The sequence below is a fragment of the Corvus brachyrhynchos genome, unplaced genomic scaffold (genome assembly GCF_000691975.1).
Source record: "Corvus brachyrhynchos isolate BGI_N302 unplaced genomic scaffold, ASM69197v1 scaffold3, whole genome shotgun sequence".
NCBI classification, from domain to species: domain Eukaryota; kingdom Metazoa; phylum Chordata; class Aves; order Passeriformes; family Corvidae; genus Corvus; species Corvus brachyrhynchos.
Genome location: NW_008237619.1, coordinates 12,637,302 through 12,649,750, shown reverse-complemented (window position 1 = coordinate 12,649,750; position 12,449 = coordinate 12,637,302).

Genomic DNA, 12,449 nt, shown 5'->3' with positions numbered 1-12,449 from the left:
GGACAGTTTTATTTGGCTTTTGGCTTCTTTTAGCCTTTAGGGTTCATGCTTTCAACATTTCCATGCAAGTATGAGAGCCTGAAGCTTTAGTTTTTGCTAACTGAGAATTGAGATATTACAATAGCAGGTGCAGAGGACGAGGCAGAAAGTTGTTAAAACATTCCTGAAGTATTGTTGGCCTCAGAGTTCAAGCAGCCCAGACAGGGCAGTGAGGGATCTACAGCACTGGGAAAAAGCTGGAAGCTAAACAGAGCTGCAGCCTCAAGACCTAGTGTTGAACTGGCTGGTCTGGCCCAAGAGTGCAGACCTGACATATCTGACAGCAGAAATTATAGGTCACTGATGCCATCTGTGCAGCTGTAGTGAACACCTATTCCTTCTGTTACACAAGACCCTGCCCAAATTCAACCAGACATGCTCATGTCTGCTACTGTCTTTTGAAACTTTTTAAAATTCAGCCTTCAGAGCTCATTATCTGCTGACAGCACTGTTGAACTGGCTTCTGGCATGCATAGCTGTGGATACAGGTGACATGAACTAGACAAGGTGTGCACACTTAGCTGGAGTGACCACGAGCTCCTTGGTTTGCTTCCCCACCCAGCAGATGAGCCTTCAGGTCACTTCTGAAGAGAAGAGCAAACTGCTCTCTCAGTGTGCACACAGCCCAGTGCATCCCTGGGAAGGCAGGAAAAATCCTGCCCTCATTCTTCCTCCACTAGATGTCAGGTTTGGGTCATATATATCAATCTACGTTGGTAAAAGCAACAAAAAGAACCCACTACTTGCCGGCCTTCAAGGCACCATGGCCTTAAAAAATCGCTACGATCACACCACAAGAGTGCTGCTAATATGTTTGGAAACCTTCACTCCCTGTGCCTTATTTTTAGCATTTTCTGGAGCGCAGCACAGCAATAAATGTAGCTACATCTGGCCTGATCTTTGTTTCAGCCTACAAGTTGTCTGCAGGGTCCTCTGTCATATTTCTCATTATGCTGATCTCAGTACTTCCCTACTTTAGGGAACAGAGCTTTTTAGGGATGCACATTGCAGCCAATTCAGCAAACCATAAAGTTTATGCTTTCATGATTATCATAATTTTACGTGAATTAAAAATAGTCTGTGACTACTGTATTTTGGATCAGGAGAGGGGGAAAATCTATGTGTTTATGCTGTGGCTTTTAAGAGGCTGTACTTTGCATCTAGATATATTTTCTTCTTTCAGCAATGGACTCAATTCAAAATAGCAGTGACTTCTGGTCCCAAAAGTAATCTCTGATACCAGTAATACTTCTGATTTAGCTGTGAAGCTGTAATCTGAGGAAATCAAAATTTGCCACAGAGATAATATCTTTTATTACAACCCCTGGATATACTTGAAAAAAGTGGACAAGTTTTAAAATCCTGGAGCCTTTTTATTGGAGTACAGTAAAAACCTTAAAAAGACTCTCTAAAAACTTTGCTGGACACCTAGCTGTCTTCTTTTGAAAACTGAAGAAAATAACATAGGAAATAATTACACATCTGGTCCAGCCTTGCAGGTAGAGTGTCAAGCAGTCAACAGCCAAAGCTTGATTTTTGGACAGATCTGTGTAGCCGGGCTTTTGCAGCTGCTTACTTTTCAATACTAACATAGTCAAAGGCTCGTGAGTCCAAATACAAAGATCCTCTAAATCTGTGCTCCAGTCCCTATTACAGTCACAATGCTCCTTCCTCCAGTTGGTTGTATTTGTTTGCTTTTCACAGATGGCAAATCACCGTGGGTCAAGCTGACATCTCTCTCCCTGATGCATCCACTACTGCTCAGCTCAGTCTGGGACTCTAAAACACTTTGGTGAAGAATCTGGTGAACTCCAAGCAATGTAAATAATTCAGATCACATAACAGTTTGCATACAGTCACCACTGTTTCTCCTTATCAGATGTCTTGCTTGGGCATATGCCTCCTGTTCGGAAGGAAAATGCTTTCTCCTTGCGTGTCAGTCATGCAAGAAAGTTTTTCCCAAATTTAATACTTACATAGCCATCCCTCTGTTACAGGTGGAGATGGCAACAAATCTTTTATTTAACGTTGCCTAACAGTTTTGATTACAAGATCTGTTGTTCAGTTGCTTTTAATTTTTTCATATTTTAGTCATTCTAGGCTGAATTTTTCCATCCTTGTTCTCTGTGTACGGATGAATTTTATTTTGGGAACATTTCACTGAAAGTTGGTCAGCAACTTCCAAAAATGAGGTTAGTGAAAAATATGGTTGGCCCATGCTGAAAATGTCTTACAGTGGTTTCACTGCAGTTCAGTGCTTCATGCAGGGGCTTGAAATTAGCAGGGGTTGATCCCTGGAGACATCAGCCTGTACTTGGTGGCCATATGAAAATCCTGTCAGATCTGACCTAGCTGTAAATCATTGCTTTCCACCTGCACATGGTCTGCAGAGCTTGTCTGAAATCCAGATGTTATCTTTGCTGAAGACTTGCCCAGTGCAGAGCATGCCTCTGCCATAGGATCTCAGCCCCAAATATGAGCCAAGGGCAGACAGTTGGCTGTGCCCTACTCTCCCTCACTCCGTACCACCCAGAGTTGGATGCAGCCTAAAACAGCACTGAAGTGGAGAAGGAAAAGAAAAATAACGGCTCAAAAGAGGATCTGCAGGACAGCAACCAGGGACAGGCAGGGAGGGATGTGCAGAGGAAACAAGGTCAGAGACAGAGCAGGTGGGAGCCAAAAGGGCAGGGATATCCTGGGATGGCAGGGTTTCAGGAGGATAGAAGGATCAAGAGACAGGGATAAATTTGGGAAAGAGGCAGAAGGGAACAACCTATGACACACTGTTCTAGTGTTTTAGGAGACTACCAAGCATCTAGCCATTCTTTCTACAACCACCTCTGCCTCCAAAACCCAGAAGAGAACTTGATTTATGCTCAGCATTCATCTGAATTTTTTGTGATATCCCTTCTTTCATCTCATCCTTACAATTTTTTTTTTCATTTCTCCTTTCCCTCCCCCCAAAAAAACCCAGAAGAATTCGGGATCATTCTTCTGTGTCCTACTGGAAGTCTGTTCCATTTTATCTCTTCAGCTGAGGAAGATCTGGAGTGCTTTGTGGCACTGAAGAGAGATAATGCAGTCTTTTTCCCCGGTTACCCCTCTTCATAAAAAACCTGGAGCTGTAAACTCTGACACCAGCAATGCTTGAATAAGTCCGATAGGCTGGGAGGAAAGATCACATCAGTGTTTGGTGTAGGACACCCAGTTAGGTCATGTGAGGAGTGATGACCTGCAGGTAGCAGGGAGGGTGTGTGCAAGCGGGGTCATGGGCTGAGCAGACCATAACAAAATATTAAAAAATGGACTTCAGAGAGCAGATGCAGAGTCACTGAACTACTGCTGGGAAATGCCGAAGAAGGGAGGACAATGACTGTATATTCCCAGTATGAAAACATACAGCACCCCTCAGGTACATATCTAAGACTACTGTCAGGCAAAGAACTCCACAAATAAGTACAACTTACAGTATTTATGAAAAATATGGGTAAAGTGTGAGGTGAGCAAGAACAGAGTTGGGAGGAAGGTCCACAAAAGCTGTTTGGTTCTCACCAGCTGCTGCCAATGCTGTCTCCAAAGACACTGAGCTCCCACAGGGTGGAGCAGCAGAGGAGTCCAGACACGACTCAGGTTGCAGTTTTTCCCTTGATTCCCATGGACAGCTGTCCCTCTTAAAGCCAGGGAGTCAGAGGCAGCTGGATATGACATTAATCATGATACACCCTTATGTAGGTTTAGTTATGGGTTGTTTTGTCCCTAGCCTTACCTGGCCTGCTGGGCCAGCTAGGTTTGTGTAGCTGTGTGGCCTTCCTTCTTGGCTTTGTTTCTAAAGTACTGTGGTGCTGGCAGTGAAGGAAGTAGCTCACTCAAATCCTCAGAGGACACTAAAACCAGAAACAAGAGGTACCTGGGACCTGCCCTGATCTGAGTCAAAGAGCACTCTGCGCTTGGTGTCCCATTTTATCAGCTGGAAAACGTCCTGGTAGCTTCTACTTGCAGTGAGAGTGATCCTGCTATCAGCAGCACCATTTGGGAACCACTGAGGTCTAAGTTTTTGTCAGCCACTGGATAACATTCACAGAAGAATAGAAAAGTAGGGTGGAGAGGAGAAGCCATCTAGTCCACTCCTGTTCCTGAATTCAGAATTAGCTACACCCATGCCTGCCTCCACTCCACTCCACTCCACTCCACTCCACTCCACTCCACTCCACTCCACTCCACGGGCATGCCACTTCTTCCAAAGAAAACCAGTTTCATTGATTTACTATACAAGGAAAATTTACAGCTGTTTCATCTGGATCTCCCTTCCTGTAATTTCAGTTTTTTCCATCCATAATGGGCACAAAAAAGATTTATTCCCTTTCTCTTTATATCTATTTAAAAAATATTTAAAGTTCACTGACGGGCCACCCCCTCTATTGTCTCTTTTCTAAATCAACTTATGCAAATTCCTTTGGCTTTTCATCACGAGCCATGTTTTCTAGACTTCTGGTCATCCCAAGTTCTGTCCTCTGACTCTCCAGCTGTTCAACATCCTTCCTTAATTAAAGCACCAGGAACTGGCCATGATCTTCCAGCTGAGTCCTCTCCTGGCCTTCATATGGAACAAAGGAGACAGATTATGCCAATACTCCTGTTTATTCAGCTGTGATGATAGACATTATTTTTGTGTTCATTACTCAGCAGTATGTTCCTTACTTATTTCTTCAGATGTGCCATTCCATCCTGAGATAAGAAAGGAGACAGACACTTTTGTTCATCTCTTCCAAACAAAGAAGTAGTCTCATCTCTTCTTCAACTGCAATAAGAGTCAGACTAGGGGTAATAGATGTCTCAAATCTCAGAGATCCACCACCTAGCAAAGAACTCTCATTTTTTGCTAAAAATGCTGAGAGGTGTCAGATGACATAAAAAGACTCCACCCTACATACATGGCAGAGACACCGTAATATATCCAGGAAGTCACCTCAGAGAAACAGAGACAGAGAAAATTGTATGGTATAAAGGAAGCCTTTGAGTGACAGTGTCAAGAACAATTTCTATCGTGAAAGATCCACCTCAGCCTTGAGATTTCGTGGTGGTGGAAGTGCAGAAAATAAAGGAGATATTCATGAATCTCAGTGTTAATGAGACTGTGGACTCAAAAGTACAAATGAGAGGCTGCTTTTACCCTTGAGACTGAATTAGTGCTTAAGCTGAGCCTAGGGCTCTGGAATACCAGAATTGATGCCTTCAGGAAAGCAAATCTCTCCTGGTGCATTGGAAGTTGGCTTGTCTACTATTGCTAATGTCTAGACTCCCAGTAGAGCTTCAGTTCTCTCTTGAAAGCAGAGAATTTGCTCTCAAGAGGCCACAGTATGGGATCAGAGGCTGCCCCAATCCCCACCAGCCCATGGCTGCCCCACTACAGAGGCATTCTTCTGGCTGAGTTGAGGCAGCGTGACCCTGTTTGCCCACTGATCTGTGGCAACTTTCCACTGAGGGGTTTCTCTTTTTGCAGCAGCTCTGCATGAAGCTTTCAGCTTGGTACACACTGCAGCCTCCAGATTCCTCAATGCAATGATGCTCTCCAGCTCATGAACAGCAGGTGATTAAAAGCTAAAGGCAGAGTTTTCCTCACAAAACTACATCCTAGCTTTTACAGATTATTTCTCCAGGTTGTTAAGATCATTTAAAGTAATTTCAAATCCTTCAAATATATTCTGTGTTAGGTAATCCATTTGATTAGTTAAAAAGATAGCAATAGAGATCTCAATCACCAAGTTAAGTCTGACTATCAAGGACTACTCTCTGAATATATTGTTAGGTCAGTATTGCTCTCAACTGTTGAAAATTGTACACAGATATTTCCTTATCTTGCATCTTAGAAGCTTATATGAGACAATGTTCAAAGCCTCACTAAAGTTAAAATAATGTTTCTGCTGCTGTTCTTCCCTAGACACAAGTCCCATCACAGGAACATATTAGATTGGTTTGGTATGACTTTTCTTAATAAATCCACTCTGTTTGCCACTCACCTTGTAGTTGACTTCTGGAAGCTCAACTATAGCTTCCCCTGCCCCCTCACTATTGAAAAAAAAATGTAAGAGGCAACACATTCATCTCTGTACCTCACAGTTCCTCAAAGATAGCAGCTAATAGTGCTGGCATTGCTTCAGACAACCCTCCCAGTATCCTAGCAGGAATTTCATCAAGTCCAGCTGATTTGAAAATATCCAGCATATCTAAGTCTCTTTCATGATATTGCTTGGTCTTGTGGCAAATTGAAAACATCCTCAGACATTCTTAGCAAAATGAAGGCCCTAGACAGTAATTTTGAAATTAAAATATTCCCCAACAGGCTGGAAAACCCAGGTAGCTGGGGCAAGCTGACAGGGTGGAAAAGGCCAGGCCCAACATGAGCACCCTTAGGAGATAAAAAAATGGGAAAGTTCTGAATCCTCGAGGAAATCAGAATTCAAGAGATGCAAGTAATCCAGCAGGGAAAGGAAAACAAACATAATGAATTTTATACAAGGTGCCAAAAAAAGAACCAATGTAGTGGTACACTCACTTCTACATAACCTTTGAAATCTAAAAAAGGAGACAGAGAAGAAGAATGTTTGATCCAAAATTCAGACACTGATTTACCATACATATTGGAAACCTGGAGTAAAGAAGACCATCAAAGGGACACTAAACACAGGCTATAAAATACAGAGATACACTGTGCAGGAGGAAGAGCATTGCTTTGCCTCATTGAAGGCACATAATCAAATCAAGTCTACAAGTTCACCATCTCAAGTAACAGGAAGTCTGTACTGGTTGAAATTCCAGGCCTAAATAGGAAGATTATTGTTATGACAGATAATGTTACTGACCCAGGACAGCAAAATGCCTTGAATTTAATACACTGGAAGAAATCAGAGAGGCAGGAAAAACAGAAGCAATGCGAGACATCAACTGCCCTCCTGTAGATTGACAAATGTCATACCAGCAGATGAAACAGAGATGACATTTTTGGGCTCTGTCAGCAACTATTCCATGGAGCATCTGGTCAGAGCCCACAGGAGCAAAGGCAGTCCTCAGATTTGTGGCTCTAGCCCTTCCAATGGAAGCTCCACTCTGTGACAGTGACCACAGAGAGCTCAGCTTCACCAGCTCTAGAGGAGCACTGAAGGCCAAACACGCCACTGCCATTGTCCTCCACTTCAAGAAAAGCCATGCAGGAATGAGGGAGCTTGTTAAAAAGAATCTAGAAAGGTCAGCAAAGAGAAATCCTAGCAAACAGCATGGAAACTTCTGAAGAACACCAGACTGGAAGCATAACACCGCTGCGTATGACCTATTGAGAAAGGCTGGAGAATGGATTAAAGGAGGCCAGCACATATAAACATCCAAGTAAGCAAGTTTATTAGCAGTAAAAAGGCAATTTCCAAAAAGATGTCTATTGTATCCAAACCAATAAAATGAAAAGAATAGTGTTGTCAGGCAGATTAAAAGCAAAAATCCTAAAAGAGTTTGAGGAGAACTAGCTAAAGAAATCAAAACTAGTACTTCATCAAAAATGTCTGGAGAAAAATCTTGCTAGGGGCTCTGCATGGCCAGCTACTGATTAGGCAAAAACCAGAGACAATTAAACCATTCTGCAGGGCTTTTCACTGGGAAGAACAGGGAAAAAGTTTTCACATGGGGGGAAATGCAAAAGGTATATCTGAAGTCAAAGTAATTGTGGATGAGATTTTGTTTCACATACACAAAGTGAGATTTTGCTGGAGTCAGATGATACCTAGCAGAAATCAAGGATGGAAACCCTGAATTACTAATCACACGTGCAACCTTCCACTTGGAACCTCCTGAGGTCCTGGAGACTGAAAGGTGACACATACAAAGCCAATCTTTAAAACACATCCTGGGGGACACACAGGCAAACACAGTTCTTATGCTTCATAATACTTTTTAAATGTAGAAATGTGAACAGCACAGCTCCAGAAGACCAGGGTGTGCTTGCATCAGAGGGCAAATTCTTCTGTTGACAAATCATTAGCATTCAGCAGAGAATTCATTTTTCATATGTGAAGAAATAGAATATAATTCAAGTGAGTCAAAATCTTTGTGTAAAGAGAAGTCTTTTCTCAGAGCCTTCCTTGGATATCTCTGAAAGGATCATCAGCAGATTGTCGAAGACAGCCCTGTAGGCAGAATCTGGCGTGATCTGTCCCTCACCAAAGCCTGCTAAGTACACGAAATAGCCAATGTATAAGAAGGAAATTAATGAAAAAAATAATTGAAATGAAGGAAATAGAGAGTAGTGATAAATATTCTTCAGAGCAGATGTCTCCAGAGGAGCTGCACAAGGATCTGTGCTGGAGCTACAAGTATCCTTGATCAAAACAGGAGAAGAGTTTTCATATACCTCTTTCCTACATAGAATCCTAGAACCGTTTGGGTTGGAAAAGACCTGTAACTGTTCCTCCAGTAGAATCCTGTGGGAAATGTGTCAAGGACTGTCCATATGGTGTCATTAGCCCTTTGAGTGACCAGTCTAAGGTAGCACCATAGCTACACTCAGGCCAGGAGAAACAAGCCATGCAAGAATCACCCTCTACCGTATGTACCCATTATCACAGGCCCCCTTGCCTTCAGACTCTTCAGAGTTCCTTCTAAGTCTGAGAAGAAGGTACTGAGCTGTCTTCTCTGTAACTAGACTTCCCAATTCCTCTGTTTTGCATTTTTAAAGAAATGGAAAGACGAACATTCCTTATAAACACGAGCTGCAAATAAAGGTACTCGTTCACATCTCATTCCTTAAATATTGACAAATATTTTAATGGTTTACAGCTCTCTAGGCACAACCACACTTCTTTGTTACGCTTGCATTAGGATCAGTTCTGCTGTTCAGTCTGAATTTCTTGTTCAATTTCATCTTACTATGCCAAGGTGTCATCAATACAGTTCTAGTCCTAGGCTCCTTTATCCTTTACCATCCATCTCCCTCTTCATCCAGGTCTTCCTGTTTTCTTCATATTTATGCATAGTGTTTATGGAAAAAAAATGGCTGTATACTTTCAAACTATCCAAAATTATGAGCCCTGAAAGAACAGAAAGAATTCCTTGGGTTTTGTTTGTTTTCTTGAATGGATTGGCTCCACTGAAACCAGGCATGAATTTGTTCAATTTGGCCTCCTCTCCTACCAGATTATTAAAGAGCTCTTTAGAATGTAGTATCTCCTACAATGAGAAATTTGAATGACTGCAGCATTTACAGTGCAGTTTTTATTTTTTTATAGGCACCATTTATTTCTCATCATTTTATTTTAGGGCAAACGAAAGCTTGTGAAAAAAAAATAAGCAATCAGTCTTCTTTAATTAAGGGTTATCATTCCCTCTGGTGAATTTGAGGAGAGCGGGAACAGAATAAATTTCTCTTCATTTCCTCACTGGGAATATTAAATGCAATGTAACTAATTTGTCTGCGAATTAAATTTCCAGCTCTTTTTCCAGCTCTTTAGTGCTGGTCTTATCTTTTATTTTACTGCAGCAGGGGAAGATGCAGTACTATGCTAACTGAGATATAGTGGAGGGAATAAGCTTCCTGCTTTTTCTGGTATTGAATTTCTGTAACAAAGAGAAGTAAATGCAGAAAATAATATATGTAGTTGCTCTAGGAATCAATTTCTTATCAGTCTTCTCAGCCTATTGAAAAAAATAATTCTCCTTTAGACAGCAATACTTTCAACGATGTTGGAATCATTATTTTTCAAATGTAGCATTCTTTCTCCATTTACACAGATTTCATGCATGTCATTTCTGCTGGCTCCTATTAGCCAGAATGGTCTATGGCAGAAGCTTTAAAAACAGCCCCTCTCAATGCATTTTCATGGAGGTCCAGAGCCTTGGCAAGGTTTGTGTGAGGGGCAGGTGTCAGTGCCTGTGAAAAGGTTCCTCAGGCTGGCCTGAAGGACACCAGAACTTCGCAGTGCCTTGATTCCCTGCAGCACTTCCTGCTCTGCTCCTTCCACAAGCAAGGCCAGCACTATCCTCCAACCAAGCATCTGCCCTGATAAAAAGGTTTGTTTCTTGAAAGTAAAAGAACTTGCAGAGTAAACAGATTCCAACCTAGCAGAACAACATATCTGCTTGCAAAGAGAACCCACTGACAGTCCTGTACATTCATCTTCTCTCCCTTCCTCTGTCCCGAGGGCTTTATAAATGTTCAATGGATTTTCCAGCTGTGTTGTGTTTGAAGCCTGAAGTTTGGCCGTTGCCCTGTTAGTTTGGATGTTGGTGGGAAATGTTGCTTACTTGCTGGCTACTGCTTTGCTCTCCTGCTTACTTTTTCTCCAGCAATGCCAATTCTTTCCCCTGTGAAAGCATTATAATCTCAAGTACAGTAAATCATCTCACTAATAATGTCATCTTAAAGTTATTATATCTCATTATTCTAATTAATTTGCAGTGGTTCCACATTTTTCACCCAGCTCCATGTGGGAGAAAAGAGGATATACAGCCTTTCTCAGAGCAGAATTAAGGATGGGCCCTAAGAACGATCCTAAGGTAAATTCTAGATAAAACAAAGATCCTTTGTTTTCCTAATCTCCCATGTTTGGGCTGTGTTTTACATGTGACAGAGTGAGCAATTAACAAGCTTATACCAAGTTTAATAACTTATTGACCACTACTGAACAAAACAAAACAAAGAAACCCAACTGAATATGTTTGTTACATTTAAGTGTGAATTGTTCATTATGCAAAAAATTTCTTGCCCTATTTACTATATGAGTTCACTAAAAACTATCTTGATATGGAACTTGATGCTTCTGGAAGAAGCCTTTCTATGATCTGCTGTTCTACTTTTCCTTTACACCTATATCTGCCTGCTAACCCACTAATCAAATGAACTCCTCCATAAGCATTTATTTATTTATTTATTACATTTTATATATGTTTGCAGTTCTGTTTGAACTACAGTTCTTCCTTGCAAGCTTTCCTTGCTGAGGAAAGCAAGGACTTTGTGGCTAGGAAGTGGCTGCAAAGCATAGTTTGTAATTTCCATACTCCATCTCACCTTTAGCAATTCACTTCTCTGGATGTTCCTTCACTTGGGACTTCTGTGCTTACTGAGGGACAATGTCCTGCAGAATATGCAATTTATGGTATCCAAATAATGGTGTAGGACACTTGACAGAATGCTATTGGCAAGTAGTCACCTTCTTGTCAACACTTTAAGTTTTTCCTCCCTATCTCTAGAAATTTTGGCATATCTGTCTGGCCTGGCGTAGGCCTATTACACCCTAAATTCTAATCAGACTATCAGATGGAAATGGATAAAGTACTGGTGGGTGATCTACTGGTAAAGCAGAGAGAGCACAGGTTTATCCTTGTCCTTCTGGGTTCTTTAGCATTGTCCTGGTATCTTGGCGAGACACCAGCTGTCGGTGATATGGGGTAAAGGATGAGATTGTTTCCTGACAAGATACATTCAACAAGCAGTGTTGAATCTCCACCATCAGCCTCTTTATCTGTGGAATCCATCAGGTGTTTTCTCTGCTCTTCTCAAAGTTTACACATTTGAGGCCTCGGTCCTTATGGCTGTGCCCTCTGTAGCCCAAGTCCATCATCCTGAAATAATCCTGGGAAGTACAGGGCAGAGACACATCAAGAAGGCACCATCCTCTACAGAAGACAGATCCTGAAACCTTGTGAAACACAAGGGAGAACATGCCTTTTTGCATTTTAGAGGAAATTAAGAAAGAATAAAGGGTAAGGTCAGTCAGTAGTGGCCTGCTTTGGAGGAACTTATTGAAATGGAAGTTTGAATGCATCTTGTGTGGCTCAACATCTGCTAGAGTGGAAAACCTGAGTGACAGAATTAGATCCAGGTCTGAATAACATTTGCATGTGGGTCAAACATATTGCATATATTTGATCTGGTTAGGCTCCTTGGCTTAGACCAGAGGAAGAACCAAACAAAGTAAAAAAATATTAAAATGGAGTCTGTTTCTATTCTCTGGTATGTTCAGCACACTTAAAGTAGCTGTCTTATCTTTTTATGAAAAACATACATGTATTTGAAGTCCTTTTCTCCACCTATCCTTTCCTCAAAGAGGCAGGGTCTGGGTTTATCATTTCCTGCTACAAGCAGGCCTATGACACAGGAACAGGGGCTCAAAAATTATGTTTGGAAAATAAAATAAAAATGCTTTAAGCAATTTACCCTCTGCTCATTACAAGGAATCCATATGCTTGGAGATACAAAGCCAACCTCTTCCCTTTTCTGATTCACACAGAGGACATTCCCAGCAACACAGCATTTAAATATAGTGAATACAGATGTATAAGTCATGCTGGCAAATGTGGATAGTGAGAGCCCCAAATCTCTTTTGTGAAAACACATATGAACAACATCAAGGTCAAAGTAGAGCAGTTAA